Source organism: Anas platyrhynchos, chromosome Z (assembly GCF_047663525.1).
Source record: "Anas platyrhynchos isolate ZD024472 breed Pekin duck chromosome Z, IASCAAS_PekinDuck_T2T, whole genome shotgun sequence".
Lineage (NCBI taxonomy): Eukaryota > Metazoa > Chordata > Aves > Anseriformes > Anatidae > Anas > Anas platyrhynchos.
The window spans coordinates 35,607,501-35,634,863 of NC_092621.1; the positions used below are offsets into that span (position 1 = coordinate 35,607,501).

Genomic DNA, 27,363 nt, shown 5'->3' on the forward strand with positions numbered 1-27,363 from the left:
TTCCTGTCCTGCAGTCCTCTCCTCTCCCAGAGCATTAAAAAAAAAAAAAGCACCCCCACACACACATGCATGCACACATGCACACGTGTGCACGCATACGCGCGCGCACACTCACACACAAAATCAACTGGCATGCAGCAGCAAGCACCTGCAGTAATAGACTCTTTTATTAAAACTGTTATTCTGCAAGACTTGAAATTCCCGGTGGACCGGGCCATGTCAAAGCCGATATAATTAACTAGAGGCTCAGCAACGGATCAATTACCAGACAAGCAAGTGATAGTGAAATCAATGAAAGATCATCAGCCACATTATCAGTGTTGCAACTCATTAGGGTAAAACTGAGAAATGTGCTCAAAGCGAGCCCAAGCAAGGTGGCATTACAAAACAAAGGGCTAATTTGGAGACCCTGCTGTGAACAATCTGTAACAGAATTAGCCTTTTTTTCCCCTAAACTGCAGAGCTCTGTAACTAAATGTGACAGACTGAGAGAAGCAGTTTATTAAGACACCAACTCCAAGTTTATTTAGTTCATAAACTCTCTCCTAGAAAATCAATACAGTCTGTACAGGGTTATTAGGCTGACTAGCTAATACATCCAAATCTGGTCTTTCCAAGCAGAAATCTTGGCCGGAATGCTATAACCTTACAAGAAATCTAAGCACATTCAGATCACTGTATCAAAGCAGAGCTACCATTTAATTGTCAAATGTGTGACTTCTACATCACAGCCTAAGAACATTTTAAAGAAAGAGATATTTCCCCCCTGCTAACTAACATGACAGAGAAAAGAAACAAAATCTAGTCTGCCAGTTCCAGTCCAGCTCAGGTCATCCTTAAATTTACGCTGCCTACAAAGCATCTAATTTAGTGCAATAATGCCAGCATATAAAACCAAGAAAACAAATACTTACTGAATTTCAAACAGGGACATGAAAAGTAGCAGTCACTTAGGAGATAAAAGTAATCACTGCAGGAAAAATATGACAGAAGTACACCTCCTACAGTAGCAGATTAAGCCTCCTCTAACTGCACAGCAATATGAGGAAAAAGAAGAAAAAAGGAAAACAAAAAGAAACAAAACAGACAGAAAAATTAAGAAAATTTGTTATAATCAGAATCCAAGCTCAGAACCCACTGCTTTCCTTTGTAATCTATTGCCCTCTGCTTATTGTTATAATTCCTTTGGAGGCAGAAATATTCTTCGAATCAGCTGTGGGAAGCACAGGAACTACTTGTTAGTACACAAGTTTGGCACAAACTGAGTAGAACAGAATTTTCTCTCTCCCCCTTGGCTAACTCATATGAGAATCAGAAACAAGGTAAGGGCTCTAACAGCATTTAAAACAAATCTGTTTAAAAGCATTAAAGAAAATCTCATTTTCAATAGATTTTTAATCAGGAATGTGTTCTGCAAGTATTTTACTGCTATCCAATGGCATTTGTGCTGAAAGATAAAAGGATCCGTGAAATTATTTTACATTTTCAGCTCATGGGAATACCCGGCTGCTGAATAGAAGAGGTGGCTACAGAATCCAGGTTCTAATGGAAGTTAAAACACAGTGCAGTTGCAGTTCTCTACTTGTGTTTTTGAGAATTTTAGCTGTTCTGTAAACCGTATGTGAGATTAAGATTTTTTCTTTTCTTTCCTTTTTAAACTAATACCCATTATTTACTGTCAATGACAATTACATTATAGGTGTGATTTTTTTAAATGCAACTTTGATGATTTCATCTCTCCTCTTAAAACTAGCAATACAGAGATGCACAAAGGGGCGGGAAAGGTGATTACAGAAAGTCCAGATAATTCCAATAGGAAAATCTATTCTGAAGAATGTGCTAAATAATGTATATGCATCATATTTTTTTCTAAATTCCATCATTATGTTCCTTTAAGTGTTAATTAGTTCTGTCAAAGGGTTAATACAAATAGTTCAAAATGATTAAACATTGAAAAAATATTCTCTTCTTTTAGTTCCAATTATTCTGTATTATTAATTAAGCTGTTAAAACATGCAACAGTTACTATCTTTTTAATGTTCAATAATATGTAAACTCTTTAAAGAGATTTTTGTTCCACGTCTCTGCTTTAGATATTAATCAAGAAAATAATTACAGAGGAATTTAGGAAAAAAAAAAAATCTACATGCATATAACTATGTACTGTACATGTACGTTCAACAAGGTCCAATTAGTTGGAAAGAATTTGCATTTCAGTTAGTATGAGCTAACAAGACTGTAGGGAGACAATGCAATTCTACTAGCAGGGCAAGAAAGAATGGTGTTTTCCTGTAAGCATTAATTCCCATAACTGATAATTTTAAAATGTTACTGATCTTTACAGTATTTGTTTTTCTAACATCTAGGAGTTCAGTATAAATGTTTATATTAACTGTACATGCAGCAGTGTCCCCCAGACTACTTCTGGGTAAAAATAAATAAATAAATAAGTAAAATAAAAAAAAATAAAAACAGTGAGCCCAGATTTATTTATTATTTCTGTCAATTTAGAATTTAAATGTCTTTTTAATGATAACTATAAAATGATTATTTTAAAGGAGTTTCCCTTATATTTGGTGTTCATTCCAAGTATTTATTAAAGGTATTGGGAAAAGATTCAGAAGGTCTTTACGTGTTTTTATGCAAATGTTACAGTTTTCAACTGCAAAGATGTATGCACACTGTACACAGTAGGTGACCTGTAATCTGTATACACAGTTTTCCTAAATCTCTGTACTCTCTATTCACTTTCTGTGTAGTACCTGTAATTCCTAGAGTTCATTTTGCTGCAGATGTTAACAGTTTCTGTAATTTGTAATGACAGTAAACTGGCCTTTGCTCTTCCCTTATTCACTATTCATTTCTAGGCTTGGTTAAGTAGATAGCTGGGTTAAAGATCAGTGGTTTTTCATGTGACACACTCTGGTATTCATCTAATAGCTCGTCAGGACAAAACTGTCCCTGTTCTTGCCAAAATAATGAAAATGGTCCTCCACATCGCATGACAATCAGCCCTTGCTTGTGCTGAAATAACCAAGCTTATATAATTGAGTTGTTTTAAAGGCATTTTGTAATGGAATATTTGATACTGCTTCAAAAAAGTATATAATTCACCAAGTAAGAGAGTATTCTTCTCTCTACTTGTCATTACAACATGTGAGCAGAGACCGTAACAATCATGCTTACACTTTATCCATAGATAACAACAAAGTTGTGAATTTTGTCCTATCAGGAATATAATCTCATACTTGAAAATTATGTAAAGCAGTCATGATGGTCATATTCTGAGACGTGGTGATTCTACTGTGGAAATGTCATTCTTTATCATCCCCTTCTCCCTAAGAATTATGTAAGGGACTCGCTCTGCAACATCTGTTAGACTCTATGAAATGTTAACAGATGTCTAAAATGAAAAAAAAAGGGGCGGAGGGGGGAGAATTAATAAAGGAAACCTCCTCTGAACAGATAATCCACCCAAATTTCCATATCCTAAAGAAAGAAAAAAAAAATTGGCAGCACCGTATTTTCTCTGAAACCTGTCATCCTTACTTTGTAAAACATTTTTTGTGCAAGTTTTAATAGGTAACTTCTGACTTATAACCAAAATGTATAGGGCTAACTGATTATGTCATCTTGCAACAATGAGACTAAATACTTTTTAGCCCCCTGTGTTCCAAATGTCCTTGCTGAATCCTTCTTCTCTATCTTATCAACAGTATTGTGCATTTAGGAGTCTGTTTTTCACTTTGATCTGCATGCCGAATTCACACAGGTTCTAGAGGTGCCAAATCTATTTTTTTAATCTAATTTTTAGGAATAATCTTCAGGTCAAAAGTGTCCTGTACCCAGACCTTCAGAAAACCAAAGCACAGCAGATTTTCACTAACAGCAGAGTTTTTATTTGTATTTACAAATCATATTTAAATCACATTTTCAAACCTTGCCTGCTCTAAATTAGTCTTTCATACTTTTTTTTTTTTTGTCAAATATTTTATTTCTTTCATATCACACATCAGGTGACGTGACAGGACCTTTATCCTCAATGAAGACTTTTGTTTTTAAGCCTAACATTGTACATTCCTGTTATGAAAGCTCCAGTTCCCAGCAAGCTGTCACACTGTAACTGATCCTAATCACATCCTTGCCAAACTAGGTATCAGCAAACCATACCACAAAACCCTTACACGGACTTCTGTGTATGACAGAACACTAGCAAGAATAAAGGTGAAAACTGTGACCTGTGGATAAAAATCTCATCAAGCAGAGATCATTAGGATTTTGGTCACTCAGCCAGTATGTTTTAACAAGTTATAGAAACAACAGAATAGTCAAATATAAAAAGTAAGTATAGAGACAAGCCAATGTCGTCCATATATGCTATCCTTCAGCATATAACATGATCACAGTGTGAATGTTGGTAGCAGTGCACAGTTCCAGGTTTGGGGGATGAACATAGAGGATATTACACAAATTAAGGTTCTTATCAGTGGTAGGCATTGAACAATATATACTTCTGTTTTCCTGTTTTATTTTGTTGTATGGCCTTAGTTTGTTATTTAAACAAACCAGTATGGTTATCTGAAACTCCTTTAAGGGGAAATTACATCTATCTTTCTTGACATGCCTTGTACATGAGCGATGCTAACTTTACAAATTTTCCAGTTCAACAACAGAGCACAAAAATGAAGCTGAGAGAACCAAAGAATAATGATTACAAAGGGTATATATTTCACATGGCAAAATGCATGTGAAACAGAGGGACTATATAGTTAGAAAAACAGGTAACAATGAAAATCTTGTAAAAACACATTATCTAAAACCAACTAATAGACTTTTTTGGATTGCACCCATCAAATTTTCTGAGTAACTTACTTCTTTTTCAAATGTATTCTACACATCAGCACGGCATTTAGCTAGTAACAACCACCATACAAATTTGGATAACATACTAAACTAAAAAGTTCATCCTTTTCTCAGGAGGGTTTTAAATGCCTACAGAAAATGTGTTCCAAACCCTTTAATTTGCAGGTAGGTAATCAGGGTGGCTAGTTCTTCACTTGTAGCGGTTTCACATCCACTCTCCATATCTATGTTTGAATCGGTGTCTCTTTTCATTTAAAACAAAAACAACCTATCTATTCTGACTGAATTCTTTATACCAAAATATAAAATATCACCATGTTAAGGTACTAGATTCTGATTCAAAGCTCAGCAGGTCCAGATTACTCCAAGAAACTTTGATTAGACTGTGTATCTAATGAAATGTCTGTACGGTCCAACCCTGAAATAACAGCGTGATTCAAGCATTCTGTTGTGATTTACAAGGAATTAAAAAGGTTAGGGGGCATCTGACATGTCATATAATAAAGGAAGATGCATAATATAACAATAAATGTATTCCTTTTTTAAAATGAAATATTCCAAAATCAGTTGTGTCTGCTAAGAGATGTTTATGATTCAACAGAAATAGTTGAAATCTCACAGCAACTGCTAAACTAACACCACAATAACCAAAATTAGGTAAGTAATTGAAAAAGAGAATTCAAATACTTTAATATGAAAAAACAACACACCTGTACATCCACGGATTATCACCAAAATATTATACAGGTGTACTACCATGTTACCGCATCTTTCAGCTATTGATTATCTGGGGTTAAGCCTGGTTTTTATTTTTAATATATTATTAAACTTAGCAAGCTTTCCTGTTAATTTCTGAAAAAAATATATCCTAAAATCTTGGAAAATGTCTGCTGAACAGTAGTTTTGTACAAGACTTTTACAAAGAAATTCATCCTCTGGTAGTTAATTTCATTATTCTTATCCTTTTAGTAAACTGGCTATATAACAAGCAATGCCTTTGGATCCCACAACAGCCTAAAGGGTTTAAGTCTAGGCTAGCTAAGCTTATGATCTAATTATTTGATAATATAATATATTGTGCCAAATCCTGGTAACAATTATTTGGTGTCTAAAACGTAAGTCTGTCATAATTAAATACATAAACTGACCTAAAAATCTAATATATATATATTTTTAATAGAACAGCTGAATTTTAGATGGCTGAAAAGACACTTCATACACAAATGCAAGACTGAATTAAGAGCAGCTATGTTTTTCTAATTACTGACTCACTCACAGCACACAGAATTGCCTGAACTGCCCGGTGTCCTACTAGCTCTCTGGACAATTAGCAAAAGCTGCATTAGCAAGAACTCAGCAGTCTCTGTCTCACTTCTCTCTAGAGGACAGGGGAAATGATGAGCTCCATCACCTGGCCAGCAGCAGCAGCGGCCACAAAGTCACCTCAGGGACTTGGACAAAGATTCATCTGCAGCCTTGGCAGCAACTGAAGTATGCCTTACTAACAGACAGTCACACGACCACACACTGGCACAAAGTCCTTTCATTAAGAGCTGTTGTCTAAGTGACCTGTCACAGAGTTTCATAAAGCAGCATTAATACTGTGGGCCAAAACGAGATTGATCTTTGAGCTTCGTGGTCTCCTGTTGACAACAGTGCATTATAAAACCAATACTAAATACTTTATAAACAGGTCTCCCTCCAGTGTATTAGAGGAACAGTGCATATTTCATGCCCTATAGTTAGGTAGCCACATATCCATCAGACAATTAAATAATTTATAAGATACTCAGAAGTGCAATAAGACTCAATAAACTTTTAAATACTTACAAGCTACTATTTTGTTTGAAAACATATAAAAGATAAGATACCTGCTCACCTGCTGAGTAGAGAGCATCAGTAAAATTCAATTTTTACGACAACTTTTCAACTGAAATACTCTTATTCCACACAAACAAATCTGACTCTCCACTCAAAAAAAAAAAAAAAAAAAAGGACACTTCTCACTTGAAAAATCTTTCACAAATATTTACTATATTACTTTTGTTATTTTATACTTCAGCTTCCTCTGCTTGGCATCATGCTTCTTTTCTGTCCTTTTGTATGCTCTGGCCAACATGGCTGCAAGAACCCTCTCCGCAATGCCTGCCATCTGGAACCACCCTGCTGCATTTCTCTCCCTCATTCTCCATCTATTTTCAGCCTTCATCTGGAAACAATATGTCTCTGTTCTCATGACTATGTCTCTTAACTTCTAGTAAAAATAAAAATAATAATAATAAAAAAAAACTTTTTAATTTTATTAACTCTGCACAGAGTTTTGGAGATAAAGTTTGTGTGAAAGATACTATACAAAGACATTTCTTTATTAAATCACAAGAATTCAGGGACAGGGCTTATGATAAAAAGTGAACTAAAAATATTTCCTCTTCTTTTGAATTTAAAATGCAATAGAATAGTTCGGTTGAATTTTTTAACAAGTGACTTCAGCATAAAATGAAAAAAATATTCTTAATATTAGGAATTCATTCACACTTTCAGGAATATAAATAATGAGTTGGCCTGATTTACAAAAGTTGTGGAAAACATGCCATTCTTAAATACAATGACATGTTCAGGACATATGGAAAACAATCAGGATATATTCTTCTCTTTTCTGCCCCATGGAGAAGGTGTTCCCTGTGTTGCTCCCATAGTGGATAGAGAGACACTAACACTGAAAGGACTTTTCTATGATATTTGCATATGGTTTATGCCAGCAAGGTAGGACACATGAACAGGTTGAGCTCCTACAAAATTAAGATGGTACAGGACAAATAAGCTTGTTATTTCTTTGTTTCATCTTCCAAACACCAAAATGCTGTTTATGGAGAGTCTAAAATTCTCATTTATAAAAAATGTCTGAATCTCTGTTAAAATGAAACTCTTAACAAGAATTTCATATTGTTTTGGCCCTTCTGAGCTGGATGTCTTAAAATTTTATTTTGTAACTCTGCTTAAAAACTGAAATTTCTACTCTGGGAGTAGTTCCCAAACCACCACAGGCGTGGACCTTTGTGTAGTATTGTGGATGCCATGGTTTCACAGACAAGCCACATTAATACAGGATAGCAAGCATCTGGAACCCACAGCTGTGTGCGCTCCAGCCCCAAAGCACCCACAAGTCTATGCCAATTCAAACCCCTATTCCCAGCCCACAAATGAACCACACTGGTTTTCTTTAGGAGCCAGACCTGAAATTGAAGCTTTTGGGTTTTCTCCATTCACACAATTGAAGAAAGAGAACAAATATAGGGGAGAAAGGGGCAAATATGCTCTAAAGGAAAATTCCTACCTTGACTTTCACATACTGCCTACTTTGGGAGCACTGACTGACAAGGACCTTAAAAGTGCTATTTATATAGATTTTGTTTTCACTCTAATTGCAACAGACTTACAAGGCTGACACCAAGGAAGCATCTACAAGTCTATTTGTTATGGATAGGTCATGTATGGGGGTCAGGGGTTGTTCAAGGATGGGAGAAAATGGGAGTCAAGGGTGTTTCAGATAATGCTGTTGTTACTTAAGACCTTATATTTAGGATGCTTCTCTTTGGCCTGCATTTATAAGGCATGAAGACATTTATTGCCACCATTCTGCTACACCTTCACCACACCTTCACATAACACATACACAGGTGCACATACACCTTCAAGTCTATCAGAAGCTTTATTACATATACAATGGATTAGCACATCCCCCCATCTACTAAAATACCTCCCCCCTTCCTTTTAAGCACAATTGTTAAACCCCTCTGAAGCCAGACAAGGAAAAGCAGGTACTTCCAACATACTTTGACATGAAAATTTAAGACCTCTCATGCTGTAGTAATGGATCCTAGAACAAAAGACTGTGTCTGTTTTTCCTTTTTATCCCTGGGATGTGGATGTTTCAGCCTTTTATTTGTACAACATGCCGAGCAGAAGCTGCAGCTTTTGGACACAAGCATTTTACCACTTGAGATTAAATTATTTTTCTTACTGCTTATAATCTGAAAACGGGACTTGCAGGAAGTTGTGTGGTACATGAATGTCCCTTTAAAAACTTGCTAATTTTTCAAGAGAGTTCTTTCTTCTTTGTGCCAAATACATCCAGGAAACATAGGCAAAGTCCAATCACAGCAAGGAGCAATAGTTCCCTAAACAAGATGGTTACTTGGAAAATGTGAAGGAACGACACTAAATCAACTGATTTCTCAAGCAGAAGGGAGGTGGAGAAAGCTTGCCCTGAAAGAGCATTTATGCTCATTTATTCATACATTCTGAGGGAGGAGGAAGACACAGGGCAAGGAAATGTTACAGGATGGCTGAACACCAGTGATACCCAACAACCTCCCTCATGATAACAGTTAAACCCTCTCTCCCTCCCCTCCCCCCCATCAGTCTGACTGTTTCAGTGTCCACTGAGATTAGCAAAACTGACCAAACCATTACAAGCATTATTTTAAGTTTAAGCAGCTATTGTATGCTAAAGACAGAACTACACAGACAGTCATTAACTGTGCAGGATAATTGTAGTATGGTACCCATCAATTCTCCTTCATCCAGCTCACTTCCATGATACCTGTGATCAGGTTAAAAGTCAATCATAACAACAATAACAACAACAAAAAAAAAACACTTTAAGAAATGAAAGGGTATTTGTAAGTAGGAAATAACCTGGGAGAATTTTGGTGTTCAACGCTTTTTTTTTTTTTTTTTTTTTTTTTTTTTGGCCAAAGATTTTAAACAAAAAAACTTTTGAGATTTTGACAGCTGATGGGCTACCAATAACCATTTCTAAAAAGGTAATACCCAGATCAACAAATTTAAAGCAGCACAAAAGTATACCATCCTCCAATCTGATATTAAAACAATAAACTAAAGCAAAACCTGATTAGTATCGGTATGGATTTTCAACCTACTAAAATATGTTATAATTCTCTTGTCGCACTGAAGCTGTATTAGGAGCAAAAAAAATAGCATCTTAAGCGAAACTGCACAAAAAGAAAGTGTGACTTGTTTCGCTTAAAAGATGAAATTTGTCTTAGGAACACGTTCTGACGGAGGGAAGAATTCTGACTTAAAAATACAAAAAATTGCCTTTTTTCTCTTTTGCTAGAAGGCTTATCCTCTAGGATTGACCCTTCTAGAAAAGAAGAATCTCAGTGAGTTTTATCAAAGAGACTAAAAGAGTAAAGCATTGTAGAAATTTTAACAATGAAAACTTTTCCTATATTCCTACTACTTTCTCACATTCAAGATTAATACAAGAAGAATTGAGAAAAAAAATAAAAACCTGCCAAGCCAAGCAAAATCAGGGCACAAGCAGGCTTATTTGCTTTGCAGGTCACTTTTCAAAAGGAATACAGGATAAGCATCAATGTAAACACATGGAAGACTATATAATGTCATACACTTAACAGAACAGCTAACTGTACAAATGCAATTGAGGTGACAAGAACGCCTACAAAGCATCAAAGAAAACATCATCTGTTTCCTGACCGATAATGTAAAGTTCATACACAGAAATGTAATCTTTTTGTAAAAAAAATAATATTCTTAATATTTAAGAAATTAAAATCACGATTTCTATATGGCTGTGCATATTACTGAAATTGCACTATCTAGTCATCCCATACGTATACATGAAATGGGAATCTATTCCTGCACTTTTCTCAATCAGTGACTTACCATTGTCTTATACCTGATTATTTTTTTTAAGTGACTTTACTTAAGTTGACTTTTCTCCTTTTTATTTTTTTTCCCCTAACACACTCATGATTTCAGAAAGAGTAATTAAAATCCCCAGACACTCATTTAGAAATGCTATACTTCCCATCCTTTCTTTTTTTGACTGCTGTCATGACAGTTTTAGTTATTGCCATGAAGAGATCAAACTCACAAAAATTAATAAAGTAATCTTTCAGTATCCTAACACATTATGTTAGCCCACTTGAGACTTAAAGTTTATTTCTGATCTTTGATAAAAAAGAAAGCATTGCTGCTTATCTGGTGAGTTGGGATCATATACTTGTGTACACATGCATAGCAGCTGATTTTCACAAGGTATGTAGCAACAGATGTTTTGTTTTTCAGATTAGAACCAAACCCACAGAATCTTGCATCACTAATTTCTTGGCTATGCCATTGTTTTTTATAGTCAGAAGTTTATATTTCATACTTGCTCTTGAGTAGAAATCCCTTTAAGAAATTAAAATATTTTGAATTTTCACTAAAGACAACTTCTCTCAGGATTATTTACATGGGAAGAGAGCTTCATTTCTGTTAGATGCACCCTATTTGTACTAAAACAAAGTCTAGAAGACTTTAAACCAAGCTCAGTCCATCTCCCTCCTCCAGCTGTGCTGGGTACTGTACAAACAAAAGCAAGAGTTCCTGTCTAGAAAGGTTTATAGCCTGAATAATCAAGAGAGACAAAAGATTGAAGAAAGGAAGTATCTCATTTTGATTTTTACTATTGGGAAACTGATACACAGAGCTGGAATTTTAAAGAGTACTTCACACCCATAGTTCATGCCAAATTTTCAAAGAGCCAAGAATAGCAGGTATCAGACTACAAATTTAAAAGAGAATTACTGGTATGATGCTTCACCAAAACTAAATGTAGAGTTCACAGTTAGGCTGCAAATGAAATGATATTATTGAAAAAATACATAAAAGTTTTACAAAAACTGTAAAAATACTGTTGGTGTCCTCCCTTCTCCTGAGTGCACACATTTTTCAACCACCTTGGATACTAATTTCCCTCAGTGTCTCTTATGACTCACTAAATTCAATACATGTACTTTCTATCACAACATAGAGACAGCAATTAGAAGCACACTGAAACTGCTATCAGGTTGTCTTCCTAAACCTGATCGTGACTTAATCACTGCAGGTCAAGTGCATGATTTGATACTGATACCTTGGAGGACAAAGTCAATGGCTTTACAGTTTTGTTGCTGTTTGTTTCACACGGTAGCAAGTAAAGTAAAACATCAGAGTAAATGTAACAAGTAAAACATCAGAGACTTGCAAGTAAATAAAATAGGTGGAGGAAAAGCTTATATATAACACTAGAAACTGCAAGTTGCAGTTCATTCACATAGCTGCCTACTCCTTCTCCAAAAACAATTTTGGAGTACATTTCATTAGAATCTGAAATGCATGTTTCTAGTGATTTCAATATACATTTGATTTACAAATTCCAGTAAAAATGTGCCACAGCTGGCAGAATAAATTACTATAATAAATCATTATTAAATAACTGTAAATCTTTAGAATGGCATAATGTCTAATAAAAAATATGCATGCAAAAGTGAATATTTGTTAAGAAACATTCTTCATACAGTGGAAAACAAATTACAAAACTTACCATCCTGGTAGTATAGTATAATTCAATGAGTAAATACAGGAATAAAATTCACATAAATAGTGCTTAATCTACTCCGATTTCATGTTAACAACTGCATCCGAACAAATTGCACGGTAAAGGGTGATGGTAAAGGCACTATATTTCAGGTCATTTTTACGTTAAACGTTCACATTTCTGGTAGAAAACTCCTGCACTTGCAATGTATCATCAGAGCAGAACATTTACATTCCAAATACCAAGCAAACATTGCTAACTGTAGCACTGGATTTTTAGAAACATTTTCTAAGTTTCAGGTGTCTTTTACTGAAAAAAAAAAAAAAAAAAAAACAACAAAAAAAAAACTTTCATCTTAACCTGTGTTCCTTCTGATGTGCAGCAGATGGACATTTACAGTAATCCATTACTGCAGAAATCAGCTGAAGAGCTATTTGCTCCTTCCCAAACTTCCCGTGCCTTATTTAGCTCTTACAAGACTTCATTTGTCAAAGAGCAGACACAGTGCTGATGTCGCATCCAATGGCGCATTTCTGTAGTCAAGATGAGCTGCAGCACAGCGACAGGCCCAGGAGTACCTCGCTGCAGAGTGTGATTGCTTCTATTGCCCCTTGGGACGGGTAAATTATTAACTGACACTTTCGCAACTGAAGAACTGCCTAAGATAAACCCATTAAAACTGTTAGCCTACAGAACACTTCACACTCCTGGTTTGTTAAATCTTTGTCAAAGTCATCAGTTGGCTGAGCTTTTTAAATATACATATGAGTCTATATAAAACCTATTTATAAAACTTTCAATCATGGAATGGAAGTTTCTTCTACCTTTTCTTGTCTCGTTTTCTTTAGCTGAACTAAGTGAATCTTGCAGTTAGCGGAGAGACTGCTAAGGAGTCAATTATAAAGTAGGAATGACAAAGGCTTATCAAAGAGAGAAATACACTAAGCTCTGCGATTCACCTGATTAACTGAACTTACAAAATTCACTACAAAGACATGATAAATAGGTAATACAGGAAGACTGCACCACCAACAACAACCATGTAGAAACTGGACACAGTGATACAATGTCAGCTTCTGATGGTTGCTGGAAAATTTACCAGCTGAGACATAAAAATGTATTAACTCAAAAGAAGAATAAAAATTATTTTCATGAATATTTTAAAAGTTTCTTAAATGAGGTGACAACAAATTTTGTGAAGCTAAACTAAAAGTCCTTTTATTTTACATACACCATTCTTATCTTTATGAATGCTTGTGTTGGGTATGTCTGGGATGGAGTCACCTTTCCCTGCAGCAGCCCACACAGTGCTGTGCTCTGCACTCGTAGCTGGAACAGCACTGATACTATTCCAGTGTTGTGTCTATTGCTGCGTAGTGCTGGCACAGCATCAGGACTCCCTCCAAGCCCCCAAGAGCCAGCAGGCTGGGGGTAGGCAAGTGATGGGGAGGGGACATCGCCAGGACAGCTGACCTAAACTGACCAAAGGGATATTCCATAACACCTGATGTCACACTCAGCAATAAAAAGGGGGGCTCTTGTAGGGGAGGGGGTTGTTCCTCCTGAACAACCATTACGCGTTTTGAGGCCCTGCTTCCCAGGACATGGCCAAACATCGCTTGTTGATGGGAAGTAGAGAATATTTTTTTTTCTCTTTCTCTCTGTGCTTCCGCACAGACTTATTGTTTCTTTTGTTTCTTTTTCTCCCCATTCACTTTTGTGTCAACTAAGCCATTCTCATCTCAAACTTCGAGCTCTCTGTGTTGTATTTTCTCCCCAATTCTCTTTGAGGAGAGGGGGAGTGAGAGAACGGTTGTGGTGGAGCTCAGCTGCCCACCCAAGTAAAATCACCACAGTGCTAAAGGGAATCATGGCATTACCATTAACATCAAAATCTGAACTAGGTGACTCCTTAAAAAACAAAAAAACAAAACAAAACAAAACAAAAAAAACTGACTATTACAATTATTTCACTGTCATTTGTAGTCTGGTCCAGATTTTACTTTTACCCAAGGAAGCCAACACAGAAGTAACACTTTGCATGCTGATGTATAATAGTACTTCCAGTATAAAATTTATTTATCCCCAATATATACTGTACACCCAACTACCATACTGCCCTACTACCTCAAAAAATGAATTGATGAATCATATAGGAAGCAAAACTGTTTAACTAGCAAATTTCTGCTTCATTCACAGACAAAGTTGCCATGGGCGCTCCCTCTTAAGTGAACACAGAAGAAAAGCCACACTATAACTCCAAATCCAACCACACTTGCCATAACATGATCATGAAACTGCACGCAATTAAAATGGTTTGTAGACAGTAAGAACACGCCTGAACATTATGGGTATGCATGGAAGGAATGGAAAAAAAAATCAGTGAGGTACCTTTTGTAGTGGATTAAGCAGCAAACCAAGAAATAAACAGTGCTGCAGTCTAATCCCAACCAATTTAATGGCATATCATACAACCTTTCCACAGAGAAAAATATACAGTCTCTGCTACAGGGGTTCATTTTTGGGGAGCCTGATTTAATGTTCATAGGTCCTGATTTGCTGTTCCAGTTGACTTCTGTCACAGCTGTGAATGGTTAGAGTAATCACAGCCTGACAGGTCCTAAATCAGGAAACCAAATTTACAAGTCACTTCTGAGGATGTGACTTTAAACTGTATAAAGTGGGAATTATGCTTCAGCTACCTAATAGGGATACAACAAATATTTACATTCAAAAATGACTTTATAAATGCAAATGACTTGTGCAAGTAACCAATATTATTTTAAGAATATTAAGAATGAATATTTTACCCTATTGGATGAACAGCTGGGTTATCACACCTGCCTAACAGGCATTTTCAAAGCCATTTATCCATTATCTGCCTAAACACTACATGTGTGTGTGTCTGTCTGTGTGTGTATACATGTACCCAAACAGTATGACTGCTCACACACACACAGAATCACTCCTGTTAAAATTTCTCTTTTCCAGCCAAAAGGGAGTGTCTTTTTTTATTAACTGGAATTCACCCTGAAGCTCAGAAGGAATTTTGAGGGGGCAGGACTATAGTTTATACTCTTTGTTTTATCCACAGTGGTTCTGTATTCTTTCTGATAATTTGAGATAGACAGGTAACTAAACTACAGGCTCATAATTTCATCAAGGGATTCTGATGATCATAAAACCTACAGAACTGTAGTCTAAAGTATGACACTATAATCCACAGATAAATTCCTAATGCACATACACATATAAATAGTGAAATGTATGCCTTATTTTAATGTAAGATAATATGATCCCAATCTCTTCTGTGCATCTCATGTCCTAACTACTACTTCATTCATCGGCTTCTCTATCCTCCTTTCAGCTTTCCAGTTTCTACACAGCTGCATAAACCACAGTCCCAAGTTTATTATATGCAAAACTTTCCAACCATGTTGCTTGTATCTGTCCCTACCACTGTATGAGGATTATGACATCTGCTGCATTATCCCCCAGAAGTTCCTCTGCCCCTTCAAATACACTATAATTGAAGTAGAAGCATTCAGAAATGCTGTTCTCCTGTCCTATGGACCAAAGCATACGATGTTACCCATGAATTTCAAATTGCTGATTTTCAAAAATTGTGAGAGTGACATCAAGACTTACATTGCCACATGAATCATGAAGCAAATACTAAACGATGTCTCAAGCTTCTGCAAAGAAAGTATTCTCCCTTATTCAGCTGGTATGTAGCTTCATAAAGTACATACCACACATTTAACCACACATTATAACAAAGTGGCAGCATAACTATTCATGTGCATATCCATGAAAGCAAGAGCATTACAGTCTCTCAGAGGAAACCCCCAAATGCCAATATTTCACTGCGACAAGTTGCAGCAGGTAAGACCCTGAGAAAGTATTTCCTCAGAGAAGTGATGTTCCAACTTTAAGCAGGGGCTGCAGGTATTGGTGAAGAGACTCCCCAAATTTGAAATGTTCTATATTTGACTCTCGACATTTTATTCCTGTGTGCAATGAAATAGTACAATTGTCATCACTAACAGCATGGGATATAAAGAGAGAGTCTCCCTTTAAATAAAGTGTCAGAAAAAGGCTATGTTCTTTATCACAGTATCTGGCATGAAAGAAAAAATGGCCATAATTTATGCACACAAGTTCTGTTACAGGTAGTTTCACCAATTTCATAAAGCAGGGTTCCAGGGATTGCTCTTAACATCCAGAGTCACAAACACACCATTCATGGACAAAGCACCTGGCAGAGTGATCATGGTAACTTACAGATATGAAAGGAAGTATGGTTGGCAGCATTGGTTTGTTTAGAGTAAAATTAACATACTGAGAAAAAATGCTATATTCTATCAGCAATTACAAAACTGGTCACACAGCACATGGAGAAATAACTTCCTGTTGTAAGCTACATTCTTATTTGTACATATCATACCTTAGGGTCTTCTACTATGAAAATGCAAGGATCTTCCTTGGAAGACTTGTGATGGAATATGACTAGAAAAAGTAACATAAAGCTAACATGGAGAAATCTTTTTGAGTATTTATTTGAGTAACAGAGTATGTGATTGGCATTAAAATACGGCTTAATGTTGCTTCCTAATAAAAGTTAAAACTCGCTCTTCCCACCCACGCTAAGTAATTTTGTTTAGAAACCTTCATTTCTTCTGGCCTTAGCAGATATGAGGGGTGTGTGATGCACTTGGTGCCAGTAATTGCTTCCATACAATACAAATGTTTTAAAACATTTTGCATACTTGTTATGATTATGCATGACATTTATATTGTATTTAAAACTCCAATGGGTTTGTGGATTTTATTTTTGCCTATAGAAAACAAAGACACAGCACAGAATGTTCCTCTAGTCTATCTAAGGGTCAATTTTATTTTCAATTAAGACTCTATGAACTCTTAGCCTCTCAACATTTGTTTTTTCAATTGAAAACAAAAGTATGTACATTAATGGTAAAGCTATGGGAGTTATGTACACAAGTTTGATTGCATATGCATTCACATAGCACATGAAATTGGACAGTTAGTCAAATAGCTGTGCTTTAGCAATTATTATATATATGGTAGCTTCTGGCAGAAAGAATTATCCCTATTCTGAAAAACATCTGCATAAACCTTATCCCCACAGATATGTATAGTTGTTCAATCCCTTAATTTTACAGGTGTATGATTATTCAGATATAGTTTTCAAGAATTAAGTCTTTTCTGAGGGAATTTTAACATATTACAATATTTCTTTGATAAGTACAATGCTATATATGTCTCAAATCACTGATCAAATTCTCAGCATGTCTAATGATATATTACTTCAATTTAAACATACTTTTTTTTTTTTTTTTCTTACAACAGCCAGTTTTAATTTTTGACTTTAGACAACAGGTGTATACTGAGTACTCTACTATCTAAATAACAAAGTCTCAGATTTCCTTCAACTGAAATTATGGGAAATTAAATTAAGTATACACGTCATACAGCAGTCTTTCCATAAGATTCACAAACTTTTTTTTTTTTGTAGTCCAGTTAAGTATATCTGAACCACTCCCTTAACCTGCAAATTCATCTCTTTCACTCTGCACCTTCCACCTCATGGATGGCCTTTCCCTCCTTCATTCCCTTCTGCCTTGTAGATGTCACTGTTGGCACTTTAAATGCCACCTGCAAGAACACAGAGAATAAATACCCCATCTAACATGACACTAATCTGGCATCACAGGCAAAGCATAGGCACCTGGACTCTGATAAAAGTTTTCTGTTTTGTAGCACAGCCATCCCTGACTGTTCAACAGTCACAAACAGCCTGTCTTCTTGTTCAGTGTATTCAATAGTATCATAAAGCCAATGTTCATCAACCTTGCAATATTTAAGTGCTTACCAGGAGACAGATGATGAATAGTAGCAACTGAAAACCATTATTAGCCCTTCACATTTTTCCAACAAACAGGGAAAGGTGATTTTTCCACAGCTTTCCACCAACCACTTTCAGATAATCCTTCTTTCTGTCCTCCATACATACCAACTTAATCCCAAATCTGTCATGGCCACACATGGCCTCTCTTGAATTCCAGAGTTTCATGCACCACACTAGAAAGAAAGAACACTTGCTTTTGCCTTTAGACAGTCTCTCTGTTCAGATTCTTCAGTTACACAAATTCTTAAATTAAGATCATCACAAGGAATACAATTCTCAATTTACTGAGGTTCGCTCAGTCCTACTCTAATTTTGTAAACATTTGTGCTCTGCTCCACAACTTGCAGGTTTATTACAGCTGTGTGATGCACTCTTCCATCATTATGGGGGTTCATTCCAAGTATTACAAAACATTACTTTGGCCTTAAAGAAATCTCTCTGCAAAAGCTAAGGACTCTGACATATATATATATATATATATATATATATATACATATATACATATACAGATATACATATACAAATATACATATACAGATATACATATATACATATATATATGTCAGAGTCCTTAGCTTTTGCAGAGAGCTTTTGCATACATATATATATATATGAATGTATATTTCTATGTAATGCAGAATTTTTAAAAGACATTCTGAAATTACCATTACAAAACAAACAAAAAAACTCCACACATTAAATTGAACAAAAAGTATCACATTGCTTACTTTTCAAAGTACTGTCACTTTTTATAGCAAGGCTTCAATGAATGTATACCTGTGCCATTCCACTCAATGGGGTTCAACTATACTAATTCTCTGGGAACGTGTGTATTATCACCTAGCAGATGGCTGTGAAATGTGGCTTTCCAGAGGAATTATCACTTCCCTTTCTTCTTTGCTCTAGACAGAGTCAGAAGTAAAATAAAACATGCAGATTCCCAATGGAGATGAGTCCTAGGCTCCCACTCTTAACAGCATCTGCTCCAAGTATGAAGCAGCGTTTATCCTGCTGCAATGTCTTTTTATCAGAAGTGAATATAAGTATTTCAAGAGAAATCCACACATTTGAAAGCTATGTATACTACATCTAGTGCCTCAAATTATGATTAGCATGATCCTGGACTGCAGGGAAGGACAGTGTTTTCTATGCAGGTGCTAGCCTGTTGTGTTTACCTTCAACCTACGAGCAAACTTCTGTGTAAAACAAATTCCTCTTGAATTCAATGTGTCAGCAGATGATGGAGCAGAACTCAGTCCCACTCACAAGTACTGGAAGTGAACATCTGAACAGTGTTACCTATGATCAGTTGACCCACATGAGCAAGTGCTAAACCTAAGTGACCTATTAAGGCTGTTGAAGGCAAGCAATGGATTTGGTGTTTTTCTGTATGTTCAATTGGGAAAGCTGATGTTAATTACAAATGAAGTTCTAAGGCTCTAATCACACCTACACATACATAAATGATTGTTTCTACTGTCTAGTAGGTAATTTCTCTATATGACCGATAACAGTGTTTAAACTACCATTATTTGACTACAGAACTTCAAAGACTTCTACCTAGGGGAGAAAAACAAAACAAAACAAAACAAAACAAAAAACAAACAAACAAACAAAACCTAAGAAACTAAGCACAAAGTAATGAAAAATACAGAAGAGAGATTCATATTTGAAGGGGCCCAGATTTTCATTTTAACATATTTAATGACTGCTGAGCAACAAAACCTCAGAGAACCAAGATGAGAATACACCCTGAAGAATCCTAATTCCTAGGCTCAATAGGGGATATTCTTAACTAATTCCTTACTGTGTCCTATTACAATTAGATATTAAAAAGAGATGTAAACAATTTTACATTTCACCCTCTGTGGCAGATTTCTTGGTTTTAATGTTTTCTATCAGAAGTTTAATGTTCTTTTAATGTAGAGTGTTTTTGTTTTTTTCTTGAGCAATATATCATATTTAACTCTGTAACTATCAATCAATATTCCTTTTAATTGAGGTTAATTTCTTTCAACTTTCCATAAACTTCCCCTTGGAGCACTGAGGGTTCTTGCACCTGCTGAAGAGCTTCAGCTTATTCCACAAAACCTAAATTGTCTTCTTCCCTCACTCATAGACAGGACTGTCCCCATTTTTATTTTTTTTTAAGACAGTGCTAAAACAAGATATAAATTAAGCAGCTGCTTTAAAGCCATGTCTGACAGCACAGAAAAGAAAACAGAAAGTAGAGCGGGGAAATAACATGATGAAAAAAGGGAAAGGAAGAGGAAGAGGAAGAGGAAGAGGAAGAGGAAGAGGAAGAGGAAGAGGAAGAGGAAGAGGAAGAGGAAGAGGAAGAGGAAGAGGAAGAGTCCCCCCAAATTATATTGAAGAGTATTTAATATTACAGATATTTGGAGTAGAAGCTTAAGAGAAGAAAAGGAGGAGAATGAAGCGGGGAGGGGAGGGGAGGGGAGGGGAGGGGAGGGGAGGGGAGGGGAGGGGAGGGGAGGGGAGGGGATGTTCTTCTTATGTTTGCTGTATTACAGCTGTGCCTAAGCACCCTCGCATCAAGGATGTGAGCAGTACTGTGCTAGTCACAGCATAAACACAAAGTCTTATCAAAGACCCCATAACTTAGTCTAATGGTATCCAGGGCTGCATTAGGCAAATCGCTGTAATCTGGTTGAGGGAGGTGACCCTTCCCCTCTACTCAGCACTGGTGAGGCCACACCTGGACTGCTGTGTTCAATTCTGGGCTCCCCAAGTACAAGAGGGACATAGACATATGGTGGACATATTACAAAGCATCCACTGAAGAACTGTGAAGACAGTGAAGGGACTGGAGTATCCCTCATATGAGGGAAGTCTGAGAGTGCTGGGATGGTTTAGTGAGGGGAAGAGAAGGCTTGGGTGAATATCATCAATGTGTACAAATACCTGACAGGAAGGTGCAAAGAGGACAGAGACAGGCTCTTCTTAGTGCTGCTCAGTGACATGACAAGAGGCAATGGGCACACACTGAAACACCAGAGGTTCCCTCTGAATATCAGGAAATGCTTCTCCACTGTGAGGGTGACCAAGCACTGGCACAGGTTGCCCAAAGAGGTCGTAGAGTCTCCCTCTTTGGCGGTACTCAGAAGCCACCTGGACATGGTCTTGGGCAACCTGCTCTGGGTGTCCCTGCTTGAGCAGGGAGGTTGGACCAGGTGGCCTCCAGAAGTCCCTTCTGACCTCAACTGATCTGTCATTCTGGGATTCTGTGAATAAGATAGGAGAAAAAGAGAGAAGGAAGCGTGAGAAGATGGAGAGAAGGGAAGGGTGAAGCAGGAGGATGGAAGGGAGGAAAGGGAAAGAAGAAAGGAAGGAGAAGAGGAAAGAAGGGAGGGCAGGAAGGGAGGGAGAGAGAAAAGTAGTAAAGTGAGGAATGAGAATCTACCTGCAAAATCATGAGTAGTAATTACTTGCCAGCTTCTCTGTCATTACCAGTTGCCAGTACCACATAGTAAGCACAGCAGAGGTGAATTTTATACAGGGATTAAAAACCCATGCAGCTGCCTTTCTTGGGTATTGGGAAAAAAATAAAAATAAAGTCTCAAATGACAGCAATAAACAAATTAAAATATCATAGTTGCCATCTCAGGTGCAAACAACCCCCTCTGCCTTCCAGTGACTTGTCTAAAAGTAAAAAACACATGATAGAAGGCTGGTATAAGTTAACTCTTTTAAAGACTGTCAGAATGCTGCAAAGGACAGCACTATAATTCAAGTCATCTGCCACACTGTCAGCCCTCCCTGAGAGGTGCTAGGCCAGGTGCTTGGAACAGACCAGCAGCAGACCCACATTGTAGCAGGTGTCTATTACAAGCTGCCTGACCAGGAAGAACAAGTGGATGAGGCCTTCTACAGGCAGCTGGAAGTAGCCTCACATTCAAAGGCATCGGATCTCATGCAGGACTTCAACCACCTCAATATCTGCTGGAGGAACAAGACAGCAGAGCATGAGCAATTCAGGAGGCTCCTGGAGTGCATCAATGACCACTTTCTGATAGAAGAAATAGCAGATTCAATGAGGAAAGGTGCTCTGCAGGATCTTAAAGTCTTAAACAAGAAATTCTTCATTTAGGATGCCATTTGTAAAGGCAACCTTGGCTGCTGTGACAAAGAAATGGCAGATATCAGAATCCTGAGAGAAGGAAGCAGGGCAGAAAGCAAAGTCACAGCACTGGACTTCAGGAGAACAGGTTTTGGCCTCCTCAGGAATTTGTTTGAGTCACATGTGACAAACCCTGGAGGGAAAAGTAGTCCAAGAAAAGTGGTTGATATTTAAGAATCAACTCCTCCAAGTTCAAGTCCATCCTAATGAGCAGCAAATCAGGCAAAACGCCTGGAGGCCTGCACACGTGAACAGGTAGTTCCTAGCAAAACTCAGACATACATGTACAAAGGGAATATATAGAGGCTGAAGAAGCAGATAACCTAGTAAGAATACAGAGACAATGTCTGAGTATATGACATATGTACTGTCTATGTATGTCTGCGAACTTGAATACCAAGTTCTTCCTAATATCCAACCTAAACCTCCCCTGGCGCAACTTTAGCCCATTCCCCCTCGTCCTGTCACCAGACACATGGGAGAACAGGCCAACCCCCACCTCACTACTGCCTCCTTTAAGGTACCTGTAGAGAGCAATAAGGTCCCCCCTGAGCCTTCTCTCCTCCAGACTGAACAATCCCAGCTCCCCCAGCCGCTCCTTGTAAGACTGGTTCTCCAGACCCCTCACCAGCTTTGTTGCCCTTCTCTGGACTTGCTTGAGCACCTCGATGTCCTTCTTGTACTGAGGGGCCCAAAACTGAATACAGTACTCGAGTTGCAGCCTCACTGGCACAGGCACAGGTTGCCCAGAGAGGTCATGGAGTCTCCCTCCTTGGTGGTACTCAGAAGCCACCCAGACATGGTCTTGGGCAACCTGCTCTGGGTGTCCCTGCTTCAGCAGAGGGCTTAGACCAGATGATCTCCAGAGGCCCCTTCTGACCTCAGCAAGTCTGGAATTTGGGGATTCCAGTGCTGCTTCTGCACCCAAACATGTTGCTAAAGACACCTTTTTCTACATACATCTGGTAAGCACGATACATGAGTGACTGGCAGTTTTGATTAATATATTTATATCTGGAAAGAAGAACACCTTGATTCCAAAATAGTAAAAAGAGTTTGCCTACCTGTAGCACAGAATACAGCACTCATCAGTTTACCAGCAAAGGCTGCTGTAAGCGTCTCAACATAGTGCATTCCTCACATGTTCTACAAGAAATACTGTATTAAGCTTCATGTTAAGGCCTAGGCACTCTCAGCACCCATTTCAGACTTTTCCAGGTTACTTCAGAAAGCAACTATTACTATAGACAGTCAACATCCATAGGAAAAAGTGTGGATCCTGGAGAGGGAACCCTTGATTGCTGCCCCACAAATGTGGAACTCACTCCTAAAACAAACTATGCTTTTCTGAACCTTACTACCCTTAATACTGTATGCAAGACTGGCTTTTTAGAGATAACCTTTTTCTTACAATAAAAGACAAAGATGTATACATTTTCTGTACAAAGCAATAAAACAACAATAACGACAACACCTATGCCCCTCCAACTACGAGATACAGAGCTACAAATATGTTCCTACATGTGGTACTTTGATGGCATCCAGTTTCCATTGCAACAGTGTAAGAACACATTGCTTAAGAGAGAATTCATGCAATCCCATACTTCTTGCATCCTATTTTTTTCTTTACAGTAATTCTATACAATGAAGAAAGTGTATATAAACCCAGATAACCTTATACTCTTATGAGATTGTAATGTACATGACACAGAAAAGGAAAGATAGAGAGGGATTCTCTATCAAGGAGTATAGTGATAGAACAATGATTAATAGTTTTAAACTAAAAGAAGGTATTAGAATAGATATAAGGAAGAAATTCTTCACTCAGAGGGTGGTGAAGCACTGTCACAGATTGCTCAGAGAAGCTGTGGATGCCCCATCCCTGGAAGTATTCAAGGCCAGGCTGGATGGGGCAGTCTGATCTGGTGGGAGGTGTCCCTGCCCATGGTAGGGGGTTGGAATTAGACAGTCTTTAAGATCCCTTCCAACAAAAGCCCTTCTGTAATTCTGTGATACAACACAGCCAGGAAGGAGTCAGCAGCCAGAGCAGCCACTGTTTCTGCTATGAATTAGGTGGAGTTTGCAAAACACTGTTTTGTGCCACTCCCTATGTATAAAAGATAACAATGAATATAAAATTGGGCAAAATAAGAGAGAAGTGAAAGCTACTTATATCTAAGTAGACAGGAAAAGAGGGAAAAATACAGAATGAAGAACAGGAAGCTTACTGTCAGTAACACCACCACTGTCAAGCCATTTTTTGCTTAGGCGTTCAATAAAAATAAATGAACACCAGTGTAAGTAGTGCCACTTCTGAAAATGCAGCTAAATGTCTACAGCTGTTAAGATCATGTAAGAAAGTGCAAATTTAAAAAGTAAAATTACTTCAGAAAAAAACATATCCATAATGTATTCAGCAAATGAGATTTGCTTTTTGTTATTCAATGAATTTCATTTATGTGCAAAAGACAATCATAGGCCAAATTTGGCTTGACCAACATATGCTTTATGAATAGTCAAAAGATGATGACAGATTTTTTAAACCCCCATAATACACAATATGCCAACCCTGCTTTTCAGATTTAAAAAAATAATAATTACATGCTTCTGAGCTTGGGATAATACAAATAGTTCTTTGCAATCAAAAATGGACAATTTCTCAATTTCTGTCAAAAAGTAATTTTAAATTTCTTTTATAATCAATGTAGTTTAGTTATTTGTAAACTTTATGCGGGGGGGGGGGGGGGGGGGGGGCAAAAAATAAACAAAACAAAAAAAACTTTAAAGCAATATAAAACCACTCTCCAAAAGAATAATAATCACATTGCTAAAAAGCAAGCAAGCAGGACAGTAAAACTTAGGGGAACAGGAATGTTTTCCGCAGCATTAAATAAAAAGTTAAAACTGCAAATTTGTGCTAGGCAAGAAAAAATGAAAAGAACCCCTGAAGCATTATCCATCAAGCATAAGTGAATAATGAAATAACGAATATGTCTATACCCTTGGTCCTTAATCTTACAGCAAATTATAGTATTCAAATATAGTATTTTACACATGCAGTCTGATAACACTTTCTATCTTTCTTGGAGATTTTGTGAACGACATGATATGAAACACAATGTATTTAATGAAAGGTTTCTAAGCTGATTTCCCTACAGGTTATTTTCTTTCTTTTCTCTGGAACCCATACGAAGGATATACAGCAGGGACCAGGGGCGTATATAAAAATAAACTACCAAGCGGCATCAGAGCCGATACCCCATTCCTACAGGGGCAAGTGAATTATTAGATCTGTGTCATGAATTTTTTTTTTTTTTAATATGCCATTGTTCCCACTTGAGCACATTAAATTTTCCATATCCACTTTTAAACCAATATTACCTTTTTTCCCCCCATGGTCATAATGTTCAAAGTATACATTAAGCCAATCCAACAGCTTAAGTCGCACACCAGTTATATGTAAAGTAGGATAAACTATAACCTTTTGATTTTCCTCTCTATGAACTTATACTTCAGTGCCTAAAGAAAAGAGAAAAGAAGCAACACAAATCAAGGTGCCTCATGGGAAAAAATATATGAATATTCATTTTATATTTCATCATGAACAACAATTTATCTGACTGTATATTCATGAAAGTACATTAAAACTGTATATAGTGTTTTTTTTTTTTTTTTTTTTTTTTTTTTTTTTCGTGTGTGTGTGTGTGTTACAACCATTTTAACATATACAAGTCTTTCAAATCAAAGGTGAAGCATTTTTGGTTTTGAAGATATGATTGCCAATTATTTTTGCACTAGTACACATAAACAGGAAGGACAGATTCTTAGGTATGAGTTATATATTCCTGTACAAAATAATTGTATATTCTATGAAGACTGATTCTTTTTCTAGAGAAATATACAACAACACAAGGGAAATCTTGTACCAGCAGCATAACTGAAGTGGCAAGACACAATATTAGAAAAACAGAGCTACTTTCATTACTGTGATGCTGTGTGTCAGAATGTCTCTCCTTAATGAACCTGTTTGCAATAAGACTCCGGGTGCAAAGAGGCTATTTAGAGAGCCTATTGTGTCTATAGTGAGTCCTTCAAATATCTTCCCACCATTAGACATGCCGCATTGACCAATTCTGTCCTGATTGCTGTTCTTTTTAGTATCAAGGGACATTCTTGCCCAGACAGACCGATGGATCAGAAACTGCAGTTCATAAAATGTTTACACTGTACACACATTCACACAGTGATACAAGCAACAGAGTCCCAGATCACAGCATGTTGAATGTGCCAGTGTCATCTCAAGGCTTATGACTTTCCAATATCTACGAAAGGATTTGGGTTAAACTTTGCCTGTGCTGACTGCCTATCATTCTAACAAAAGTCATGATTTTTTTCACTCGTTCGGAGTGTAACCAATCCCATGGCTCACATGGGAACATTTCAGGCAAATGCTCCCTACGTCAAAAAGCCTTTTTGCTCAGTTGAGGCCATCTCTTAATTGCTGACAGCAGAAAAGGACGAGACATGTCATACCATCAAAGAGCAAAAAACTTTGCTGTGAATAAACAAAACAAAAACAAGTCTTCCTAAAAGACTGTGAATTACTACTCTCAGTGACAGCAGCAACGAACAAGGGACTTTTCTCAATAGTAATTACAGAAATAGTTTGCTACTGTGTACAGCCCTGTAAATTAGTCCCTCTGTAAGAGATTTTGTGAGGGTAGTTTGATGCAGTCTCTGAGTTCCTATCTATCAAGGCAGCGGTTTACTTATTAGCCACTAATTAATGTGCTTTATTCTCACCTTTCATGAACTTCATGTCAAACAGGCTCTCCACAAGATGCCTTTTACATTTCAACTTTTTGTGGTCTTACCCTTTTTATTTTCCTAAAGATAATTTACCTGCCACCTCCAGCTGGTTCCAAACTAGATGCACAAGTGACACAGACCAAACGGTATACAAAAGACCAGACTATTAGTTTACCAACCCATCTCAAAAACTACGCACCTTCTGCTTGATTTAGTACGGAATTCATCTGC

General features: G+C 37.1%; 1 protein-coding gene across 9 annotated transcripts in view; it reads right to left on the reverse strand.

The window, feature by feature from the left end:
• Positions 1 to 27,363, reverse strand: part of BNC2 (basonuclin zinc finger protein 2) — a 381,816-nt gene that overhangs the window by 284,431 nt on the left and 70,022 nt on the right. The window contains exon 1 of one of the 9 annotated variants that reach the window (XM_038171276.2): positions 915 to 1,153. The exons of the other annotated variants lie outside the window; for them this stretch is intronic. The gene's annotated coding sequence lies outside the window, so the exon portion shown is untranslated. Of the gene's footprint in view, positions 1 to 914; positions 1,154 to 27,363 lie in introns of those variants that run through there. 9 annotated transcript variants of the gene reach the window in all.